Source organism: Rhinopithecus bieti, unplaced genomic scaffold (genome assembly GCF_001698545.2).
Source record: "Rhinopithecus bieti isolate Rb0 unplaced genomic scaffold, ASM169854v2 scaffold_2888, whole genome shotgun sequence".
Taxonomy (NCBI): domain Eukaryota; kingdom Metazoa; phylum Chordata; class Mammalia; order Primates; family Cercopithecidae; genus Rhinopithecus; species Rhinopithecus bieti.
This window is the reverse complement of record NW_016804209.1, coordinates 3,353,602-3,376,882: the sequence shown is the minus strand read 5'-3', so window position 1 is coordinate 3,376,882 and position 23,281 is coordinate 3,353,602. Positions and strand designations below refer to the sequence as shown.

At 41.6% G+C, this 23,281-nt stretch overlaps 1 protein-coding gene across 9 annotated transcripts in view; it reads left to right on the top strand.

Moving 5' to 3' along the window:
- Positions 1-23,281, top strand: part of PSD3 (pleckstrin and Sec7 domain containing 3) — a 720,908-nt gene that overhangs the window by 550,795 nt on the left and 146,832 nt on the right. The window lies entirely within an intron of this gene.

Here is a 23,281-nt window from a genome sequence, read left to right as displayed (position 1 = left end):
GCAAAATATAGCAGCCTCTTTCCATTTTGTGGCATCATCATCTTTGGGGACTTACGAATTTTTCTGTATTTGGCCTGTAAAAGTAAAATGAGTACTGGTTCTTAAAAAGCTCGGCCTGGAATTGGCACACATTGCTTTCACTCACATTCCTTAGTAGGGATCTAGTTGCAAGGGATGCTGAGAAACAGTCTCGGTGTTCCCAGAAACAACCCTGTACCATGGGAGGAAGAAGGGATTTAGGTGGACAAACAGGCATCACTGCTGCACCAGGTAACCTTTTCAGTCATTTCCTTATGAGCCTGGTTGAGTGGGGTTTCATCTTTGGGTCTTCAGATGGATTGATATTAATATGGATTTGCTCTCTCTCATTAATGTTGATTTTAAATGATAGTGTTTCTACATATTTTCTAGAAAAAGCTAGTTTTTTTTATTGAAACTTATATCATATGTTATTATTGTTCCCTTATATAAAAGCTAACACAGAACTCCTTAATCCTAATTAAATAGATTAGTTTGAAATCAGTACACCTACTTCTGACAGAGAAGCAACATAGATGCACCATCTTGGACGTTACTTGTATGATTATAGGTATGTCTGTTTGCTATTGCTGCTGTATCAAATTACCATAAACTTGTTGTCTTAACACAAATATATTAGCTCATAGATCTGAAGATCTCAAGTCCAAAATGGGTTGGCAGGGCTGTGTTCCTTCTGGAGGCTTGAGGGGAGAATCTGTTTGCTTGTCTTTTCCAGCTTCTAAAAGCTGTCTGTATTCCTTGGCTCATCACCCCCTTTCTCCACCTTCAAATCTCTTCTTCCCTTCTGCTTCTGTCATCCCATCTTCTCTGACTCTGAACCTCCAACCTGTCTTGTTAGAACCCTGTAAGGCTGAGCATGATGGCTTGTACCTATAATCTTGCACTTCAGGAGGCCAAGGCAGGAGGATCACTTGAGCCCAGGAGTTAGAGACCAACCTGGGCAATGTAAATAGACCTCATCTCTAGAAAAATTTATTTAAAAATTTAAAAAATGTTAAAACTAGGTGGGCGCAGTGGCGTGTGCCTATAGACCTAGCTACTTGAAAGGTTGAAGCAGGAGGCTCAGTTGAGCCTAGGAGTTCGAGGTTACAGTGAGCTATGATTGCACCACTGCACTTGAGCCTGGGCAACAGAGTGAGACCCTATCTCTAAAAAAAAAAACGAAAAAACACATCCTGTGTGCCCACTGAGACAGCCCAGAGTAATCTCCTCTCCTTAAGTTCGTTAACTTAATCACATCTGCAAATTCTCTTTTGACATATAATATTCACAGAGTAATGTAAACATCTTGTGATCCAGGAGTTAGGACATGGACATCTTTGGGGGGACCGTTATTCAACTTTCCACAGTAGATAAATGATGTACAGACTTTTTCTCAGAGAAAAGCGATGCAACGATGAAATGGATTTTTGGTTGCTTTTCAGAAAACAATTTGCTGATCAGACTGTGCTGTGCAATGACAAAATGTTGATGCCAGAAGGAACTGTAGAGGTTATTTCATCCAAGACGCACATTTCCTGGATGAGGAATCCAGGGCCCCTAAAAATTGATAGATTCTTGCCCAGAGGTTACTCACCCAGTCACAGGCAGAGCTTTGGGACCGTCTGGGGATTTTAAGATAAAGTTGGAGAGAAGGTGCCATGTTATTTTCTTAGAAGTCCATTTAAGGCATATTTTTCTTTAAGTAACACTAATATTCTAGAATACAAAATGTTCCCAAGTCGACTTCTGATAGCAAGGAAATGTTTTAGTGAATCATGGACCTTAGACCTTAATATCGTATATAAAATAAATAATATAATCGTTCTGCAAGCATCTTGTTTAAATAGACTGTCAGTGAGATGGTGCTTCTCTATGTGTGCTGTGTGTGTGTGTGTGTGTGTGTGCTGTGTGTGTGTGTGTGTGTGTGTATATATATATATATTTTTTTTTTTTTTTTTTTCGTTTTTCGCTGACCACGAGTTCGCTCTCTCGCCCAGGCCATGGGCTTGTATAGATTTAAGAGAAAACATTTTGAGTCTTATCACTTGTCAAGCATTTTGTTGGCTAGTCGAGAGTGGATGGTAAAAGTACTGGAAATTCTCTTATCTCATTCTTAGCCCGTTGTTTCCTACCCTCTCCCCCTTGCTGTGCTACCCAGTATTGTAACCACTCACCCCATGTGGCGATCGAGCAGTTAATAACCGGGTAGTCCAAACTAAGATATTCTGGGAGTATAAAATATACATCAGATTTCAAAGACTCCGTACAGAAAAAAAAAAAAAAAGGTAAAATATCTCATTGTTTTTATTGATTACATATTGAAATAACTTTTTTTAAATTTGATAAAATAGAAATAAAGTCTTACTCTGTTGCCTAGGCTGGGCTCAAAGCCCTGGGCTCAAGTGATCCTTCCGCGTTGGCCCTGCAAAGTGCTGGGATTATAGACATGAGCTACCATGCCTGGCCTGAAATGGTAACATTTTGGATATATGGGGCAAACAAGATACATCGTTAAAGTTAATTTTATTTGTTTTCTTCTTACACATTGTAATGAGGTTACTAGAAATTTTAAGTTATTATGTGGCTTTTGTAGACGTCTATTGGACAGTACTATTCTATACTTTTCCCCAGCTCTAATGATATTCCGATTTGAGGCACATTACTGCTCCCTTATCCTATGAGAATCTTAGAACTAGGACAGTAAAAATAGAGTATTTCTTATTTGTATTGACGAGCTAGGAAGCTCATCGTATCTTGATGAGTGACTGTGATACTTATTATAATGTAGTAAGACCTTGATAATTCTGGGGAAAATGCAATTAGTAATATCTGAATTAAAGAATAATTTAAAACAAATGCACTTTTATTTGCTCCTGGGAATGTATCTTAACACAAGGTGAGCAACGTGCTGCTTAGTAAAACAGGCCATGCAGAGTAATCGAAAGAGCCTAGTCTTGAGGATCCAAGTAAATTCAACATTGAATCCAAGCTCTTGTCTTAGCTGAAAAGCTTTAGACAAGTTAACTACTTTCTCTAAAACCATCTATAAAATGAGACTGATCATAAGTATTAAATGAGATAATGTGAAGTTTCTGGCCTGTATGAAATTCCCTGGGGAACAGACTGAGTCATATGGAGGTGAGGAGGAGGTAGAAAGGAAGCACGACTGGGCGCAGAGGAAGGGACAGCGATGCCGTCTCAACAAGGCCTCTGTGATCCTTGCAGAGCTCCGAAACCGGAGGTGGGTGGAGAAAGAGAGGCATCAACACATCCTCAGATGCAGGTCCTGTCTCCTATGACCCTGGGCCAGGCAGCTTTCTTCATCTCAGGGCAGTTGTCAGAGACAGCTGCCAGGTGAGGCTGGATGTGCCCTTCATTCCCAAAGGGGTGTCTGGGCAGCTCATTACAGAGCCTACCCAAGAATGTTCATTCCCCCCACTCCTGTTACCAGCTTCATTACAAATGAGTCGAGGGTACTGTTCTGGTCACTTGAAGTTACCATTGTTAACTTATCCATTTGACTTGTTTCATACTCGTTCTTGTTACAAACAGTATTTTTTAACTCGTCCCTTCGAGTTTCTGTAATGGTCTTTCTAGACTATTACAGACTAGGTCTGTATAGTCTTTCTAGACTATAGTCCTCGGAAAAGAACTGTGAGGGTACAAGGTAGATAAATTCAACTTTATAAGATAATGTGAAATTATTTTCTGGTATGTGTATATACCCAGGAGGAGCAAACCAGTTGAGATTGGTGTCCTCAAGAAGTTTTAATGGTGATGGTTATGTTCTGTTTCACATATGTGGAGGAACGTTTAAGGGTGTTTTTTATTATTTCTAATATCTTGTGTAAATATTATATATATTGTTTTTTATGTGTCAGTTATTACATAATAAAAACCCCTTAAGGGGGAATAGATCAAAGTTATCCATAGTCCTATGGAATCGTTCAGGGGTCTTCTGACATACATGGAAGAAGTCTAATAGCTTGTTTCTAAAGTATTTGATATACTACCCATTTTGGTTTATGACATATGACAGGAGGCACGAAAGATGCTGTTATCTTTTTACTTCATGCATGCACTTTCCTGTCTGCAAGGCTCATTTGGAGCTGACAGGTATCAATGACCGTTGTGTCTGCAGTTTCCTCTAAGAGAGGTTAAGATTTCATTTAGATTGTCAGCCTTCACCTAGCCAGCCCAAGTTGTGATCTCAATATTACTGTAATATTAGCTCTCATCAGGCCTTTGTCATTGCTGTTCTTTGCAAGGAAGCTTTCTCTAGTCTAGTCTTTCTTTAGTCTAGAAGACTAAAGATCCCTAGCAGGAGGGGAAGGGGTAGTTTTACCCCTAGAGAATTTGGGAATTGCACAGCCTAACTCTGGTCCCTTTTTGTCTTAGAGTCTCTTTTTTTCCTTTCCATTTGTTGTTTCCTTCTTATATAAAAATATATTACATTTTCTTAAATATCTAAGACTTAGTATTTTTATGGTATAATTTTCCTCCATACCCTTGGCCACCTCCAAGGACCCCTTGAATCAATACTACCACATGAAAACAGTTCCATTTATCAGACTAATTTTTTTTTTCTTCTTCTTCAGTAGAGATAGGGTTTTACTATGTTGCCCAGGCTGGTCTTGAGCTCCTGAGCTCAAGTGCTCAAGTGATCTGCCTATCTTGGCTTCCCAAAGTGCTGGGATTACACATGTGTACCCACTGCACCCAGCCTATCAAGGTAGTAATTTTAATTTCTTATTTAAGAAGTGAAAGAAGTTTCCATCTAGAGAAGGAACTTCACTTTTTCTTTTTTGTTGCCCAGGCTGGAGTGCAGTGGTGCCATCTCTGCTCACTGTAAGATCCACTTCCCGGCTCCACGCCATTCTCCTGCCTCAGCCTCCCGAGTAGCTGGGACTACAGGCACCCGCCACCACACCTGGCTAATTTTTGTATTTTTAGTAGAGATGAAGTTTCACCATGTTAGCCAGGATGGTCTCATCTCCTGACCTGGTGATCCACCTGCCTCGACCTCCCAAAGTGTTGGGATTACAGATGTGAGCCACCATTCCTGGCCAGAACTTCATTTTTAACTTAGTTCTGTGGACTGTCTTCTCCAGAGGCTTAGGGAACACTGTGGTGGTAGCAGATGAGGAGAGTTGGCTGGCAGGTTAGGGCTCAGGTGGGTGTGGTGGGCAGGTGTTTAAGGGACCAGGAACATTTTATTGGTGATTATTTACTGTTTGGTGCCTCAGGCTTGAGGTAGGTACCAGTGTCTTCTTAATCTTTGTCACTGAAACAAAACACTGGCTTGAGGTGCTTTAGTTACCTTACTATTTGATGACGCTTGGATAGGACTATTTTCAGATCCCAAATTCACAGATCTTTCCTAGCATTCATGGTCCGGTGTTACTACCTGTCATCACAAATATGCTCCTTACCTATCAGGTGCCATGCTAAACCCTTCATCTCTGTTGGCCCTCCACCATCTAATACAAGTCATTGGTAATAGCCAGGATTCCTGGCTCCAAAAACACGGAAACTGGCCTTTAATAATCAAAGAGTAAAAAGGAATCTATTGAAAGGTCATCAGGTAGTTCGCAAAATGGAGGAGGCGGCTGTTTTGAGGATCATAGTAGAAAAATAGACCCGAACCAAGGAGGCTGACTGCAGAGGAAAGTGCCACTTTGCTTCTGTAGGAAAAGTACGGGGCTAGTAGCCTGCAGTTGGCACCATAACTGCAACAGGGGAATCTGTCACTGACTCTGAGTCTTTACGCCACTTTTTTGAGAGCATCAAATGGCCAAGCTTAGGTCACATGGCTTCTACCTTTGTTGCCAACTTACAGGGATAGGAAATATCTGAAGATTTCTGCTAAAGCAGGATATTGTTTTGGTGAGTAGCCTAAAATCAACAAATTTTAATACAGCATGTTTCCCCCTGTTTTTAAGTGAAATACAGAGAATTTAAGGAATATACTCAACGTCACTGACCAGTCAATGACGAAGCCAAGATATGAACACAGGTCTGTTTGGCTCATAGCCATTGCACTTTGGTGCCACCTTACGTGCTGTTGACCTGGTAGAAACCACGATCTGGGGCTTGGCCACATTGAAATTTGAATGAGGCACAGTATTACGTAGCAAATCTGTTGGGTTTGTTTGTTGTATTTAAGGTCGTATGTGTCAAGCTGGTCTGATTCATAGAATCCCTACTCATTGAGGGGTAGCAGCAGTATGACCAGCAGTTCGGGGAAATATGTTTGAAATAGCCCTGTCTCCTCCAAATTTTGTCATGTTCTGCTCTAATTCAGAAGTTGATCATGTCCATGTTTTATATATATAGCCTGGCACTTACATATTTCAGAATCTGTTTCAGATTTTTCTAAACACTTCAGGAGTTTACTTGAGGCTGAGCTAAGACCAGTTCAAACTCCCACCTGGACATTCTACCCCCAGCAGTGAATTTCTACCACCCCAGAGCTTACCTTTGGTATTAAAATTTGAATTTTAATTGTTCCCCAACTATCTATATTCCATCCTTTAATTCCAGAGAGACCTTACCCAGTGAGGAGTTAAAATAACATCTATATAGTATAGGTAGTTTGGTTTACTGCCCTTTTGAATATGAAGGCCAAAGATACATTTGGTTACAGAAAATGTGCCCAAAGTAACAAATCTTGCAGGTAGCGCAAACATCAGTTACTGGGAAGAAAAACAATGAATAGTCCCCTCAAAATTCCAATCAGATTGTGTTACTACTTTTTTGGTGGGGGGGGTGGGGGGGGCGGAGTCTGGCTCTGTTGCCCAGGCTGGAGTGCAATGGCGCGATCTCCGCTCACTGCAAGCCCTCCCCGGTTCATGCCATTCTCCTGCCTCAGCCTCCCGAGTAGCTGGGATTACAGGCATCCACCACCACACCTGGCTTTTTTTTTTTTTTTTTTTTTTTTTTGTATTTTTAGTGTAGATGGGGTTTCACTGTGTTAACCAGGATAGTCTCGATCTCCTGACCTCATGATCCGCCTGCCTCAGCCTCCCAAAGTGCTGGGATTACAGGCATGAGCCACCGCACCCGGCCCTGTTACTACTTTTTAAAGGCCCTTTGATAGCTTTTCATCATCCTTAAGAAAGCCTCTCATCATCCTTCTTAAATATATTTCTCAGCTCCCGCTCCATTATGGCCCACTGGTTTTCTTTTGGTTGCTCCTGGTTTTACCTTTCACCCCTCCGTCACGGGGCCTTGGCACAGACTGCGGTTCCCTGTTTTCTCCTGTTCATTCTTCACATCCTGCCTCGCTTCCTAAAGTCCTCAGGGAAGCTTTCCCAGACTTCCTTAAGGCCAGGCCCATTCCACTTACTGTCAGAGACTTCCAGAGCTGCAGTACCTTGTGATTCTCTTCTATTGTATTGGTACAGTTACTGTTTTACATTTATTTGGGGGATTATTTGATTGTTAATTACTGATTGATTAATGTCTACCTCAATGTCAGCTCAGTGGGAACAGGAGTCTCTCTGGATTTGCTTCATATTTTATTCCTCATGCCTGGCACAGTGAATGAGGGAAATTAAAATATTGAACAGAACTTAAAGAGATGTTTTGTCTTTTGCAGTATAGAGCTTACAAGTTACTCTTACGTTGTACCAAATGGTCACCTTGTTTTGGTGAAACGAAGTATGGCTTGACTGATAGAAATTCATAAGTGCCCCAGACTACCAAGCAAACTAATCCAAGAAATGGAAGGTGAAATGTTGGTGATTTTAGAGGACTTTTGATAAATGAAAATGAGACCGCAAAAAGTGGCTCCCTTTCTGTCTCTGTTCAAATAATCTTTTTTGGAAAAAATGCAACTAGGGTCATGTACTTTGATCAGCATTGGTTTTACTTAGAGGATAATTTGTCTTTGATGTGAAGCACAAAGGCAGGGGTCTCTGATCATTGAATTCCCTCCTAGATTCCATGAGTGGCATGTATTAGGCACTTAGGGAATATTTGTTGAGTTGACACTAGATGTTAGAGATAATTACGGACGGGCTTATTGGATTAGCTTTTGGAACAGAGTATTTTCTCAGCGCTCACCCTCTCATATACGATTATTGGTTTACTCATCTGGATGAACAGCTTTGGGGGCTGTGAAATAGCATTTCTGTATTTGCATTTTGTATTTACTTTGTGCTGGAATTAAGACTACCTTCTCATAGCACAGAAAGAAGAGTTTATAATGCCTCAGGTATATAGCATAAGTGTTTCTACTCTCCAGAAGGCCCTGTAGCTTCATGGTTTTGTGTTTCTTTTCCATATGATAGTTGGAAAGGTCTGAGCTGACTGTGGCATTGTCAGCTATGCAGAGTTAAGTGTATGAACACACAGAGACCGTCTTTGTTCTGCATTGTCCGTACTTCTAAATAGCGAATCTTATGCATGACTCTGGTTTAAAACATCTTACATGACTGGTCTTGTTTATGAGGGGAAAAAAATGAGGTTTTTTTTTTCAGGTTTGAAACTGTTTCACTTATACGGGTGTTCCCCCTGCCTAAAGAATGTTGTTCCATTTGAAATGTAAGAAGGTTCTATTTAAAGATTTTTCCCCCATCCTGTTGCTTTGTATGTTTGAGGAACAGATGGAACCAAAAGCATGTGATGCTCCAGGAAGATTGAAGGCTGCTGGAGTGAGGTGATGTGTCCTTATAGGTTGTACAAATCACAGGATTGTTTTTGTTTTTGTTTTTTTACTTCTAACCGCCAATTCTTCTAGTGGTTGTTCATTAAGATTGATTTAGGTTACATTCTAGTGATGCCTTACGGACTAAGGAAATCCATAGCCCCTGTGCTAGAAAAAACTTTGCAGTTTTGTGTCCAATCGAGATGGGTAAAGACAAGCCTTACTGGACCTTTATGAAAAGGGGCAGGGGAAGTAAAGGGAAGGGGCTATGAAGCTGGCTCAGCAAGCTGGGGTTGAAGGATAAGGGGCCAGACAGCGAGGAAGAGGTAGCCCGGCACTGTAGGCCAAGTGTTTTCTGGGAGAAAGGGTCTGAGTCCCGTTTAGGAAAGCAGTGGTGTGTCCATCAAGGTGGTAGGTTAGTAACACATGGCAGCAGGGTTCTGGTGCAGACTCAGATATCAGGCGGTGGAGCCTGTATCAGGCCTCATGTGGCTGGACCATCTGGGGAATAAGAATCTAGTCCTGGGTTATAGAGTGTTAGAAGCAGCTAGGCTGCTACCATCTGCTGGGGTTCAAAATAGATCCCTAGACTAGAAAAGTATTAGCTAGGAAGGCCTGGAAGGAGACAGGAAAAATAAAGCAGTAAGTTTTGATCTATTGTATCTGTTTTCCTTATGATTATTTGTGTGTTTATGTATCCTTGACAGTAGTAGCTATCATTCCCTGTAAGATTAACTTGCTTTGTAGTCATGTTACTGCATGGAAAGGGATAGCACTGAGAGAATGGAAGGATGCGTACCTCACTCCTGCTAAGTCAAAGATGGGGAGCTGTCACATACTTTTCAGGACTCTAAGACCAGTTCCTACGCTATTGGTACAGTTGATTTTTTTTTTTTTTCCATGTCTCCTTTTTGTAGTTCTTATGAGTAGCTGGCCTCTATTTCACGTCTAGAGTCAGTCTCCCAGCCTTGAACTTTCCATTTCAAGATAACCTTTCAGGCCTTAATGCAGTCTGTAAAGATGTGTGTTCATGGAATATGTAGCTTTCAAGAAACAAATAGCATAGGAGGGAAAAAAAAAAAAAACCTCTGTATTGGTAATTAAGAAACCTGGACACAAGACTCAGTTTGGTCACTTCATAGTCATGAGCGCTCCTGCACAAGTCACTTTGTTTTTGTGTCTCAGGAGTCATCTGTAGAATGAAGAGATTGAAGATTATTCTTTCTGAGGCCTCTCGCAGCTCTAATCAAAAGTCCAAATGAATGGTCTAGAAAAGAATTAATCATTAGCATCTTTATAACAGCAGCACTAGCCTCTTGAATATGTTGGGCCACATGACAAACATGGACAGAAAATCTTGGTGAACCCCTGCCCTCTCACTCCCAAATCAGCCTTCTGTCACTTTACTCTGTTTCAGTACAACCAAATGTAATCTGAGGAACCTAGGGAAAGTCATGAGAGCCTTTTGAAATAACTGAGTGTGACAACCGCCATTCTGTTCTGAAAATAAGCTGAGGCTGAGTTCCTCTTGACACCTCATGCCTCTCTTCCCTCCCCGGTCCTTCTTGGTATCCTGCTAATTGTACCTCTAGACAATTGGTATTTATAATTCATTTCTACTTTAGCTTCTCTGCAGAGTTTATACCTCAGTCTTCATTCAGCTCTTTCTCCTAATTGTACTATGACATTTTCTTAGCAAAGAGGGAGGCATCTGCCTGGGTGCCGTTTGATACTCTCCTGTTGACTTCACTTGGGATCTGAAAGCCTTTCGGTTCATTGATACTCTGAAGATATTCATCATTATAATGACGGCAACAGCATTTCTTGTTCTTTCTACTTCCCACCCTTGACTGAATGTGGCTGCTCAAAGCTGGGGGCCTGATGGTATCAGCGTTGTGTGTCCCCAGCATCTGGTACCTAGTAGACACACCAAAAAAGTGTATTGAGTTCATTTCTCTGGTACTCTTTTGAGAGGCTGAGAGAGTGTTTCTGATGACCATAACCAGGTCCCTTGTTAGAAGCCTTTCAGGGCTTATCTACCAAATGGTGTCCTTAGAGAAAGCATCAGAAGGTGAAGCACCAGTTTCCAGCCTTCCACTTAATGAGTTTGCTTCATTAAATTTCTCCTGCTATTTTGATGTGTTATGGAAGTCACCTTCACTTTCTGCTAAAGCTTTTGTGGAAAGTTATTTTGTACATTTAAACAGCTGCTTCTCTCCAGGAAGCCTGCTTTTATTTTACAGCAAGCCGACTCGGCTGTCTCTGTACAGGCTGGCTTATGTCTATCAGTGGTCAAGGCCTCAGAGCCAGATGGGGCAGGACACGGTCATCCAACACGTCTTTGAAGTGATTATTTCATATTGAATCTAGTTGTGAACCCCATATGTACCTAACACCATGATTGTGAGTGATAAGAAATAATGTAGGAGGAAGAAAATAAGACTTGTTCAGAAAACAATTGGAAAACCATATTGTTTAAACGTTAGGATGTGATACATTGCAGGCATATTATTCACTGCATCATTGTGGTAGCAGAAGATTGCAGACTAAATGTCCAATAATAAGACCCTGATAAAATATGATACATCCACATGCTGGAATACTATGCTGCTATTAACAAGAATAAGGTGACTTTGTATGTGATAATGTAACAGAATTTTGATAAGGGATAAAAGAGCAAGAAATAGCAAGAAGGGCAGGTACAGTGGCTCACGCTCATAATCCTAGCACTTTGGGAGGCCAAGGCAGTAGTATCATTTGAGACTAGGAGTTTGAGACTGGCCTGGGCAGCATGGCAAGACCCTATTTCTACCAAAAAAAAAAAAAAAAAAGCCTGACATGATCGTTCCAGGTGCATGCCTGTAGTCCTAGCTACTCGGGAGGCTCAGGCACGAGGATCACTTGAGTCCAGGATATTTGCTCATAGCTGCATCACTGCACTCCAGCCTGAGCGACAGAACAGGACCCTATCTCTAAAATAAAATAAAATAGCAAAATAGACCAAGCTCAGTGGCTCACTTTGGGAGGCAGAGGAGGGTGGATCACCTGAGGTTAGGAGTTTGAGACCAGCCTGGCCAACATGGTGAAACCCTATCCTACTAAAAAATACAAAAATTATCCAGGCATGGTGGTGGGTGCCTGTAATCCCAGCTACTCGGGAGGCTGAGGCAAGGAGAATTGCTTGAACCTGGGAGGCGGAGGTTATAGTGAGCCAAGATCATGCCACTGCCCTCCAGCCTGGGTGATGGAGCGAGACTCCATCTCAAAAAAAAAAAAAAAAAAAATAGCAAAAATATATATCATGCTTCCATTTATAGTCCATGAGAAGAAATGGGATGGGCGAGTGCACACACGCAAACCATACACATACGTGCACACACACACACACATGGATTATCATTATCTCTGGAAGAATGCATAGGAAACAGGGAACAGTTCTTGTTTCTGGGCAGAGGGACTGAACAGGAAACTGGTATGGGAAGGAAACAAATTTCACTGCATACTTTTTTTCTATAGTTAGGGGAAAAAATCATTCTCTATTTACTGTACTCATTTTTTCAGGAAAAAAAAAACTGCTCAATTTTCTTTTTTTGCGACAAAGTCTCACTCTGTCACCCAGGCTGGAGTGCCGTTGTATGATCACAGCTCACTACAACCTCGACCTCCTGGGCTCAGGTGATCCTCCCACCCCAGCCTCTGGAGCAGTCAGGACCACAGGTGCTCACCATCATGCCTGGCTAATTTTTGTATTATTTGTAGAGATGGGTTTTTCATTGTGTTGCCCAGACTGGTCTTGAACTCTTGGACTCATGCGATCTGCCCGCCTTGGCCTCCCAAAGTGCTGGGATGACAGGAGTGAGCCACTGCACCCGTCCTACATTTTCTTTAAAAGAAAGTTGAATGACACGGGAGCCGATAGAGAAGGGAAACTTGCTGCATATTTAAAGTAGTTTCTTTATTTGGCAGGTGATCATTGAACTCCTGCCCGTTACCAGGTTCTGTTGTGGGCTCTGAGATGCAGGCGATTTCAAACCGCTATGAGTGCCCTGAAGTCACAGAAGTAGGGGTTTTGGTGGTGAATGAATGGTTAGGGTGGAGCAGGGCTGCTGTTTAACGAAGGATAGTTACAGAAGATCCTTTTGGGAAAAAGATACTGAGCTGACTGCTGAATGAGGAGAAGCCAGCTTAGTAGGGAATCAGGATGGGGCAACAGAGTTCCAGACAGGATGACAGCAGATGGAGGGTCATTCCGGAAAGCTTCAGAAAGGAGGCAAGCTTGTGTTCAATGAATCGGCTGAGTGGAAGCTAAAGTCCCACGCACTCACCTGGAATAGTCAGGCCTGACTGACAAAGATAGGAAGAGTGAGAAGTGGTGGGGATTAAGTTTAGGTCAGTAGGATGAGGCCTGAGCACCAAGGGCCCCTGGATGCTGGGGTGTGGCCAACTTTTTCAGGTACCTCTTGAGACATACTCAGATGTGTCACAGGCGTCATCTGCTGTGAGACTGCTAGCAGCATTGTAGGGGTTCTCTTCACTCTGTGCATGTAGAAATATGTGTTCTGGAACAGAAAGTAAAAGGCAGGAGCAGAAGAAAGCTTTCTGTCCCTGACTTGCAGAAAAGCTCATGACAGGTTTAAAAAGGACAGGGCAATGCAGACAGCTGTACTGTGAGGGACATGGCATGGCTCCTTGTATACTTCATGCAACAAGGTGAATGCTGGCTCTGTGATAGCGTCCTGAACCCACCTTCCTCGTCTGTAAAGTAGGGATTGCAATAGTACCTCAACCCACTTCGCGGAATTGTCAAGTTGAGAATCAAAACAAGAGAACAAGTAGCTTCCGTGAAGTATTACGTGTTAAACAGATCGATGAAAGTGGTTATTAGTGGAGACAGTATAGGAGTAACGTCAGTTGCGCAGTCTTTGGGTAGAGATGGCGTCCTTCTGCTAAACCTCCCAGAAATGGCATATATCAGATTCCATTTCTGTACATGCTAGCATGTGGTTTTAGTTTTTGTTGTTGTTGTTATTTTTTTGTTTTTTAATCTAACCGTTTTGGTGGAGAAAAGAAAATAAAGTTTATCAGGAGATGTTTTATAACTCCTCATTATGATGGCTGACAAATATGCGAAGGACTTGTTTCTTTTAAACCTGTGCTCTGTCTTTATCCCCACACACAGGCAGACATTCATGTCTTTTACACCGGACTTTTGGAATTTTTCTCTTGATTATGGTACTAATTTCTTACTGGGTTCCACCTGAGGCTTACTTTTGTTAACTGGAGATCTTTACCTGTAGAATCATCATCTGCTTAAGTTAGAAAGAACTAAGTCTATTCCAAATGATCAATTTGACTTTACTGCTACAGTACAGCACGTTTTATGTCTTTGGAACATGCTTTGTAAAATACTAACTTTACAGGATTTTTCTTAATTCTAAGAAACAGTTATTTAATAGCTTCAGTTTCCTAAGAGAGGAAAATATACCTCAAAGGACAGGAGAGTCCCCAGGATCTTCCAAAACCTGTAACCTATTATTGTTTTAGATGGTAACATTTTACCAATATTAATGTCTTTGTCTGCTTTGTAGCACAGTAGAAGCACCAAGTGCTTTAAAAATAGGAAATGAGGCCGGGCGCGGTGGCTCAAGCCTGTAATCCCAGCACTTTGGGAGGCCGAGACGGGCGGATCACGAGGTCAGGAGATCGAGACCATCCTGGCTAACACGGTGAAACCCCGTCTCTACTAAAAAAAAATACAAAAAAACTAGCCGGGCGATGTGGCGGGCGCCTGTAGTCCCAGCCACTCGGGAGGCTGAGGCAGGAGAATGGCCTAAACCTGGGAGGCGGAGCTTGCAGTGAGCCGAGATCGCGCCACTGCACTCCAGCCTGGGCGACAGAGCGAGACTCCGTCTCAAAAAAAAAAAAATAGGAAATGAAGGTGGTGGGAAATAGGAGGTGGGAAGAAAGCCCCTGTCATGAGGATGCAACAAAACCCAAGGCTCAAACATCACCCTCTCCTGGGCCTGTTGACAGTAGAGGGAAACAGTTTCCTGACTCTAAAACATAACTTTAGTAATTATAGTTTAAGAATTACTTTAAAACATTTTTTAAAAATTAATTACCACAAATAATGCTCAAGAACATCAGTGCATTGCAAAATGTGAACACTGGTACATTGTAGAAACAAAGTGTATAAATTCTTGAGTTGTAAAGGAAAAGTTTAAATGTGAGGGGTGGGACGGATTGAGGCCAACCTTTTTTCCCAGAGTGGTCTTTATAAACAGTGTTTAGGTTTTGTTATTTATATTAACACGAAAGCCTCCTTTATCTGGAGAACACGCTTATGTGGCTGAGCCTCTGTCCCTGGGATGCCAGATAGTGAGGCGTTGCAATCCTGAGTAGTATGCTGAAAATTCACTTCATGTGTCAGGAGCTAAAATGGTCTTGTTTTCTAGCAATCTCCAGTTTGTGAGTCGTACTCAGAGGCTTGCACGTTGCTGTGTGCACTGACAGAACGTTGATGGCTTTTGGAAAAGCTGCTTGCTCCTTATTGCCCGGAGTTAGTTTTACTGCTCTCACTCTGTGCCATATTGAAAGTTAACCTGTGCTAACCCCCTAGTCATTTTCTTAGTCTCCCAGAGAGGTAGCAGAACATCTTTATTCTGGATTTACCATCCACACTGACATAATTCCTGTTTAAATATCTGGCTGTCATAGTCTAAGGTCATAAGAAACATTTAATTCTTCAGAATGGCAACACAATTTGAATTGCTGTCAAACAGTATGTGGCCTGAAACGGGAAAGAAAGGAAAATTATTGATCATTGAGATGCCTTTGTGTCTAGCATCGTTGCACTAGCCTGTAATTAATTGAGCCTTTTGACGTCCATCCATATTTTTTTTTTTCCTCCTTTTGGAAATTCAGCTGCGTTCCCACCCCACATGGTGCCTTAGAGATTACTTGAGACTTTTATTTGTGGTATCTCTATTTTGTTGTTGGCATTAATGAGCTTACTGCACAGTATCACAAGAGAAATAGTGTTGCTATTTGGAATGTTAATGAATTGCTTGCCTGGCCAATTGCCATTTGTTCCAGTGTGTGAATATAATGGTGTGTGTGTGTGTGTGTGTGGAAAAGAGAGACGAGTAGCAGGGGTGGATTGCATTTTTTTCCTCTTTGCAGCCAGTGACGTGAGCTGTGCCTGGAACAATCAGACTCGCTGCAAACAGGGTAGTTGAAGATGCTGGGGGAGGCAGCCTGGTGCTTCTTAAGCTAACGCGGATCACCGCGCTCAGGAGCTGCTCAGGCACAACCCCGCAGAGTTTCTCCAGCGTGAGAGCCTTGGAACGGTTGGAAAGTGCCTTTTTATTTCTCCAAACCCCTTCCTTAGTTGACCTTCGAAAATGATTGGCGTGAATAGTGTCCAGAGTGCCAGCAAGGTACGGGTGAGGACCTCAGGTTCCGTGAAATACTCCCGAGAGGATTCTATCCGGCGGCAGTCTCACAGGTCAAAGTCCATGAAAATTTCCAACTCCTCAGAGTTTTCTGCTAAGGAGAACAAGGTAAAGAAATACCACATTCAACCTTATTGACAGCTGTGTGGCAGGGCAACAGAATTGGATAGTCTGTAGCAGTGTCTAATGTGCGGTGACAGACTGAGAAAGTAACGAGGGGTATAAAATGGCTCTAAGAGAATCAGGTGCTATCAGGTGAAAGGGATGGGATCTGAACTCCAGATACAAAGATGCTGTGGCGTGGGTCAGTTTTGTAAAGAGCGAGTTTGTGGAAGAGATGCGTGAAAGCTGTGCTCAAAATGAGATGACTGTGGGAAACTGTGGTTTGGCACATCGATCTTGTTTTTGGTCTGAGAAAGGTTGCCTTGACAAATGATTTTTCAGTGCAGGGTATTTTTAGAACATCAGGAATGTAGAGATACTGTGTATGATTTTATCTTTCAGTTAGTTCCTTTTGCCTTTCCTCCCCTGGTGTCCCCCCAACCCCCAGTCTGTGGAGCTGATGTACAAGTGTGACCCTGGTCCTATTACACCACATTCATGTCAGGTTTAGAGTTGTTAGCCCCAGGAATATGTAATGAAGAGAAATTTCGTCTTTCATGTTCCTTACACATATATGTGCTGATGCTATGCTGCCATGAAACCACTCGTGTTTTTGCAGCTGTCTTGAAGATAATATAATCTTTGTTCGTGTGAAATGTGAAGGGAGTGATTACGTAGTGAAGTGGGCATTTACTACATGCAACATATTCTTGAGATTCTTCCCACCACCATCTGTGTGAGCAGGGTACTCAGAAACACTCCCACTCCACAGGTTTAAAAATGGAATAATAGAATCATAGGATCACGGAACTCCAGGACTGGAGATGGAGATGATTATAATGGAGATTCATGGGCTCGATAATGTGCAGAAAGAGCGTCAGGAGATGGATCTCAGTGTCATTTCAGCCTTCTCGGGGTTATATCTAGACCCACTGAGAGTGACATCAGGCTTTCTTCACCCTCCCACCATTCCCCACTGCCCTCCTCCTCTGCTACCTCCCCGTCCCCTGTGTGACATAACATTATTGAAAGACTTTGGCATTAACAGGTTCCCCTCAAAATATGGCAAGGGGACAGGTGGCAAAATACCTTAGTGTGACTTTAAGAAATATATTGGCTTCCTATTCACCCCCTTACATTATGACATAGTGGAGTCTGACCCGCTTCATCATTAGCAAATTGCCTGGCTCCAGTAAGTCTTCAGATGTGGCTTTTTACTCCTCACTGTTTTTTAAAAAGCTTTATCTTTAGAAAGAAACATGTCTTCAAAGTCCTTTAATGTGACCTGTCTAGGGATGTGTTGGCTTCTACTGAAGCTGTTATGAGTCCGCCTGTGCTGTGATGACTGTGGTCTCCCGCTGAAATAGACCGGAACGGTTTATCATATTCTTAAATAAATAAATGTATGTGAGCATGTATGTGATTCTCAACATGGCTATAAAACTGGCTTCTGTAAAGAGCACTAAGAGACATCTCTGGGTTTTGTTTTGGATGTTTTAATGTGAAGTATACCTATACTATGCAGTCAGAGGCTATGGGAAATTAAGAGCTCATCATCCTTAACTCTGTTGTGGTCCTACTACCTATCGTCATGATAATTTAAACGTTGTAATATTAGTGGGTTCACCTAGAATGATGGTTGTGTAGTGTAATGTTGGAATCTAGCATAGATGGCAAATGAAAAGATTCTCTACTATCCTCTGTGTTTGTCACACAGTACAGGTACTCTTACTTGATATATATCTGTGCAAGAGAAGGCCAGGCACTTTTTTTTTTTTTTTTAATATTGCAAACAGTGCAGGAGTTAACAGTATAAAAGGCCACTGGAAGAATTGTAGTCAGTAGACCATTACGTGTTACCTTGAAGATAATAGTCAGTTTTTAAGAGCTCATTAGTATTTTTTTGAGGCATATGTGGTCTGTAAGTTCCAGAATATGTGTTCAAGGATATAGCCAAGCTCTCAATATCTCACAAGAGATTTTTTTAGGATTATCTGGTTGCTTAAAATTGAACACTAGAGCTAAGAGAAAATCAGTAGAATAGAAAATTCGATCAGCGTGACCCTAATCATTGACTAGCAATTTATATTCCCTAAATGAAATAAATGGAATAATACGATAGGCTTGTACCCTAAATTACTGAACTTAATTATACTATAATAGACATGTGTAAAATGTTGATTTAGGTGTCACTTCTCCCATTTTTATCCACAGTTACACATTTTGCTCCAATTTTAATCAGAATTTTCATTGATCTTATATCTAGTAGTATTTTTTAGCCCTTAAATCATTGTTTCTTCTTCTTCTTCTTCTTTTTTAAACAGAGACAATGTCTCACTGTGTTGCCCAGGTTGGTCTCCAACTCCTGGGCTCAAGCAGTCCTTCCACCTCTGCCTCCCAAAGTGCTGGGATAACAGACATGAGCCACTGCACCCGGCTGGTGTTTCTTCTTGCTAATCATGTAAACAGCATTTTTGATTATCTGACTCTTTCATCCAAAATGCAGGATGTCTCATCTGATGATTAGAAGTTCCCCTTGCCGCCTCTCTCCACCCCCTCACCTCATCTTCCCAACCAGTAGAAAATAAGATACCATTAACTCATGGTTCGCTCCTGGGATTTAATGTTACCTTTCTAGAACTCTGGCTCTTTCTAGAATAGGTGTAACAATTGCTTCTCCTTGTCCGAGTTGGAATTACATGTTTTGTATTCTTTGAAACTTACATCTTTGATGTTTCCACCTTGTTTTCTTGGCCATTAAATACATAATGTTTATTCAAATATTGGTTATCTGTAGTCCTCACTTGTTCTCTGATTTATTCATATTCATTTAAAAAAAAAAGTGTTAAAGGACTGTTGAAAGGATTAGAAGTTTTGCCTTTGATTTTAGTGAAATACCTTATAAGGCTTTTCTTGATCTAATTATTTTAAAGTAAGAAAATTGAATTTTCTAATATTTTGTGGATCATATTGACCTCGTCTAAAGAATATTTAACCTATTAAAATTCAGCTTATAGATGTTGTTTTCTTTAAAACCCCCTTCCCTGTGTTGACTTTTTTTCTTTATTCTGTGTTTAAATATTACTATTTCCTCTAGAGAATGTGGCTTTGTCTTTTTCTCAATAATAATGTTTGTATCAAACTCTGAAGTACATAATATGGGCAGGATGCAAATATGAATATGTTTGGGAAGAATATGTATGTGTTTTGTGGAGACCAGCATTCATTATTAAAATTAATTAAGTCTGACTGAGCTAAGCTGTTGTTCATCAGGTGTCTGGTACTGGAAGAGTTACCAGCAAGGCTTTTGGCCATGAGGGGGCAGTGCAGACCTTCCTGCTGTCAGATCCAGCTGGTTGCTCTGCCTTTGACAGAAGTAACGTTTTAGAATCAATTAGATTCTAACTGATTTCTAATTTAGAAACAGTTTCTTAAAAGTAGAATACAATCAGCCCCGGGTATTCGGGTATCCGCGGGGTTCCAAAACCCATGGATATAGAGAGCCATCTGTACTCCAGAATTTGGGATGTGCAGTATTAGAAAATGTTGACTTAAGCCTCGCTTCTCCCAGACGTTTCCACAGTCTTCCTCTGAGTCTAAACATTTGTCAAATATACATTATTTTGGTATTAATTTTTAACTTACAGTTTAAAACACAAATCTATAAAAGTTCATGTTGATAAACACTTTTTTCTTCCCCATATCTTGCCAAACTACATGATACCATTTAAGTGAGGGGAATCGCAACCAGTTTTGTTTCTTTATGTTATTGTAGGTGAATGTCACATGAATGGATTAATATAACATGCGTGGCTGAATCCTTGAGGCATTTTTTGAGGAATAAGCATGATGCTAGAGACTAGATCAAGAATTCTCTAGTTAATAATGTTGATTCAAGTGAACCATTTAAAGCTTTTATTCAGTAATATAGCGAAGAAACCAATTTCTGTGACAACGAAATTTCAGGAACTTCCAGTAAACTACTGGTACTTTGGGTGGTGCCCAGTGAAACGCTGGCCTGTTGGTTTCTCGGTCGGGATGCTGCGTCCTGGCGGGCTACCCTGGTTTTGCTTCCTAGGTAGCAATGTGCACCTAGAGAAGTTACTTCATCTCCCCAAGACTCATCGTAAAATGCAGGGGTTTGATAAAATGATGTCTTTGTTCTGAACAATGTTAATTTTAGAAATCTTGCCGAAGTGGGTGGGATTATTTCCTCTGTAGAAGGAACCTTAAAGACTGAGCTAGATGCTAGATTTAACAAAGATGAATTTTGTATGTATTCTCAGTAAATCTCTTCCTGTACTAGGAGATGTTAACCATAAACGTGTTAAAGGAAAATGGAAGTCCTTGCTCCCAACCTCTGCTCTGCTAAGTGCCTAAATTCTTAGTCATAATATGAAAATTTTTCTGCAAATGTCTCTATATGTTTTTGTTATGCTTAAGTTGAAGGAGAGCACCACACCCGGCTAATTTTGCATTTTTAGTAGAGATGGAGTTTCTCCACGTTGGTCAGGCTGGTCTTGAACTCCCAACCTCAGGTGATCCGCCCACCTAGGCCCCCCAAAGTGTTGGGATTATAGGCATGAGCAGCTGCACCGTGCCGGGAAAGCTTTTATATAGTATTTGCAGAAGCAAGACAAAGAGAACAGTTTTGATTGCCTGGAAGTTAGTTGGTAGAAAGAACGATACACAGAGAGAAAGAAAAATAATTTTTTACAAGAAGTTGATGCTTTCTGATTGGTATATTTTCTAGTTTCCATTTACTGTTTACATTGGCGTTTGGTTTGTTCATGTAAAAATTTAAAATGCCAGAGCTACCTCAGTCTAATGAGCTCCCAAGGAGAATTTTGTTTAAACAACTTAAAGTATTAGGTCAAAATATCAACATCTTCCTGCACTAGTTCTAATCCCGGCATATGAAGGAATTAGGGAGGCGGTGTCTTGAACGAAGTAAATCTGGTAGTGCAAAGATAAAAACAATCTTATCTCCAGAAGTGTATTTTTCTTTTATTGGCTTTTCTATGTTTACTGTGCACTTCTTGTGTTCCAGGAAGTTATACTTTTCCTCCAGGTATTATTCTGCCAGACTAACATGTTCTAATGTTTTGAGGTTTTTTTGTTTTTTGTTTGTTTGTGTTTGTTTTTGAGATGGAGTCTCCCTCTGTCGCCCAGGCTGGAGTGCAGTGGCCTGATCTGGGCTCACTGCAAGCTCCGCCTCCCGGGTTCACACCATTCTCCTGCCTCAGCCTCCCGAGTCGCTGGGACTACAGGCACCCGCCGCCATGCCCAGCTAATTTTTTGTATTTTTAGTAGAGACGGGGTTTCACCGTGTTCGCCAGCATGGTCTCGATCTCCTGACCTCGTGATCCACCCGCCTGGCCTCCCAAAGTGCTGAGATTACAGGCGTGAGCCACCACGACTGGCCAACGTGTTCTAATGTTTTAATGTGATCCTTAGCCAAAGAAGATCCTAAAAAGAGACCTGGCTTCTTCAGGGACGTAGTTCTACAGATTATCATTATCTGTATTGTTTTCATCATCCATAGCTATTTATTCCCTTAAGTGGATGACTTGAGTCAGACTTGCCCCAAAATAAAATCTTTCACTCCTTACACAATATTGTTCTGTCTCCTAGGCCAGATTGCAGTGGTGTGACCTGGGCTCATGGTAACCTTCACCTCCTGGGTTTAGGCTATTCTCATGCACCACCACACCCAGCTATTTTTTTTTATTTTTAATAGAGATGGGGTTTTGCCGAGTTGACCAGGCTGGTCTTTAATTCCTGGCCTCATGTGGTCTGACCTTCTTGGCCTCCAAAAATGCTGTCATTTAAGGCGTGAGCCACTGCGCCGACCTGGTTTTATTTTTGTTAGGAAAGCTAGCAAACTGACACTGGTTTTTGTTACTGGGTCGGTTTGTTAGCGCTCCCCCTTGCCCCCCACCTCTTAATTTCCCTCCTTCCTCCAGTTCCTCTGTATCTGTGAATTTCTCAAATCCTGCTGGTACTTTCATATGAATAAATGTGTTTTTTCAGGTTGCTCAAATGATTATTTAGGAGCAAATGTTGAGCAAACTATGGTCCTGATAGAATATTTCTTGACCCTTGAATATAATTAACAGCAGATCTTCACCATCACTAATTACCCATTTTCACTTGAGTGAAGTGTAGGTGATGTGTTTGGTTTGGGTGTCTCTATTACAGACCACAGGCTCTTTGGCTTCCCATGTAATGGAAATTAACATGGAGCCAAGCCGATTTCCCAGACAAGCCTTTTAAATCAGGGCTTGTGCTCAAGCACAAGGGAGACAGCGGAGGTGAGGCACAGGGTTCTCTGACTGGCTCTGCAGGGAGTGGCGGGGGGAAGCTGGTAGAGAATTTTTCATTAGGCAGAGCACAGATACTGTTATCAGGGCTACAGTATACAGGCTGGGCTGGGCAAAGCACAAAGAAGGGTAGGGTGTGCAGGTCAGCATATCTGGTTGTAATAGTTATCTCGAGTGATGGGTTTCTTGGTGCTCTGGCCAGCAGCAATAAGGCTATAAATCAACTGTTCGGCGTTTCCTACTCAGGGTGGGATACTCCACAATCTTGGTTTCGCGTTAAATCTCCTAAGACCAGTTTCTGGAATTCTCTAAGTGAAAGACATATTTAAACATGAGAGCAGAGAAGAATGGCTATTTTCTTTGTGTGACGAAATTCCTCAAGGTTAGCGGGTATAGCATCAGTGAGGTAGAGGTGTGGGTTTTGTGAAGAGAAGACGAAAAAAATATATGAAGGAGAAGCCGCATCTCACTCCTGTTCTGTGTCATCTCTAACTCCCCATGCCGTACTGCATTCTTGCTCCCCTCCATTTATGAGTAGACTGTATTTGAACACATTCTTCTGGGGAAGGTGTACGAAAGCAGGTGTTTGAGAATTTCCATGCAGTATTTGAACATTGTAGATAAAATGCTTGTCCATGCTGTCATTCCTGGCAAGCTTAATGTAATATCATTTTCAGAATCCAGGGAAAGGAAAAAGAAAAATCTATGCAATAATGATAGGAGTTGAAAGA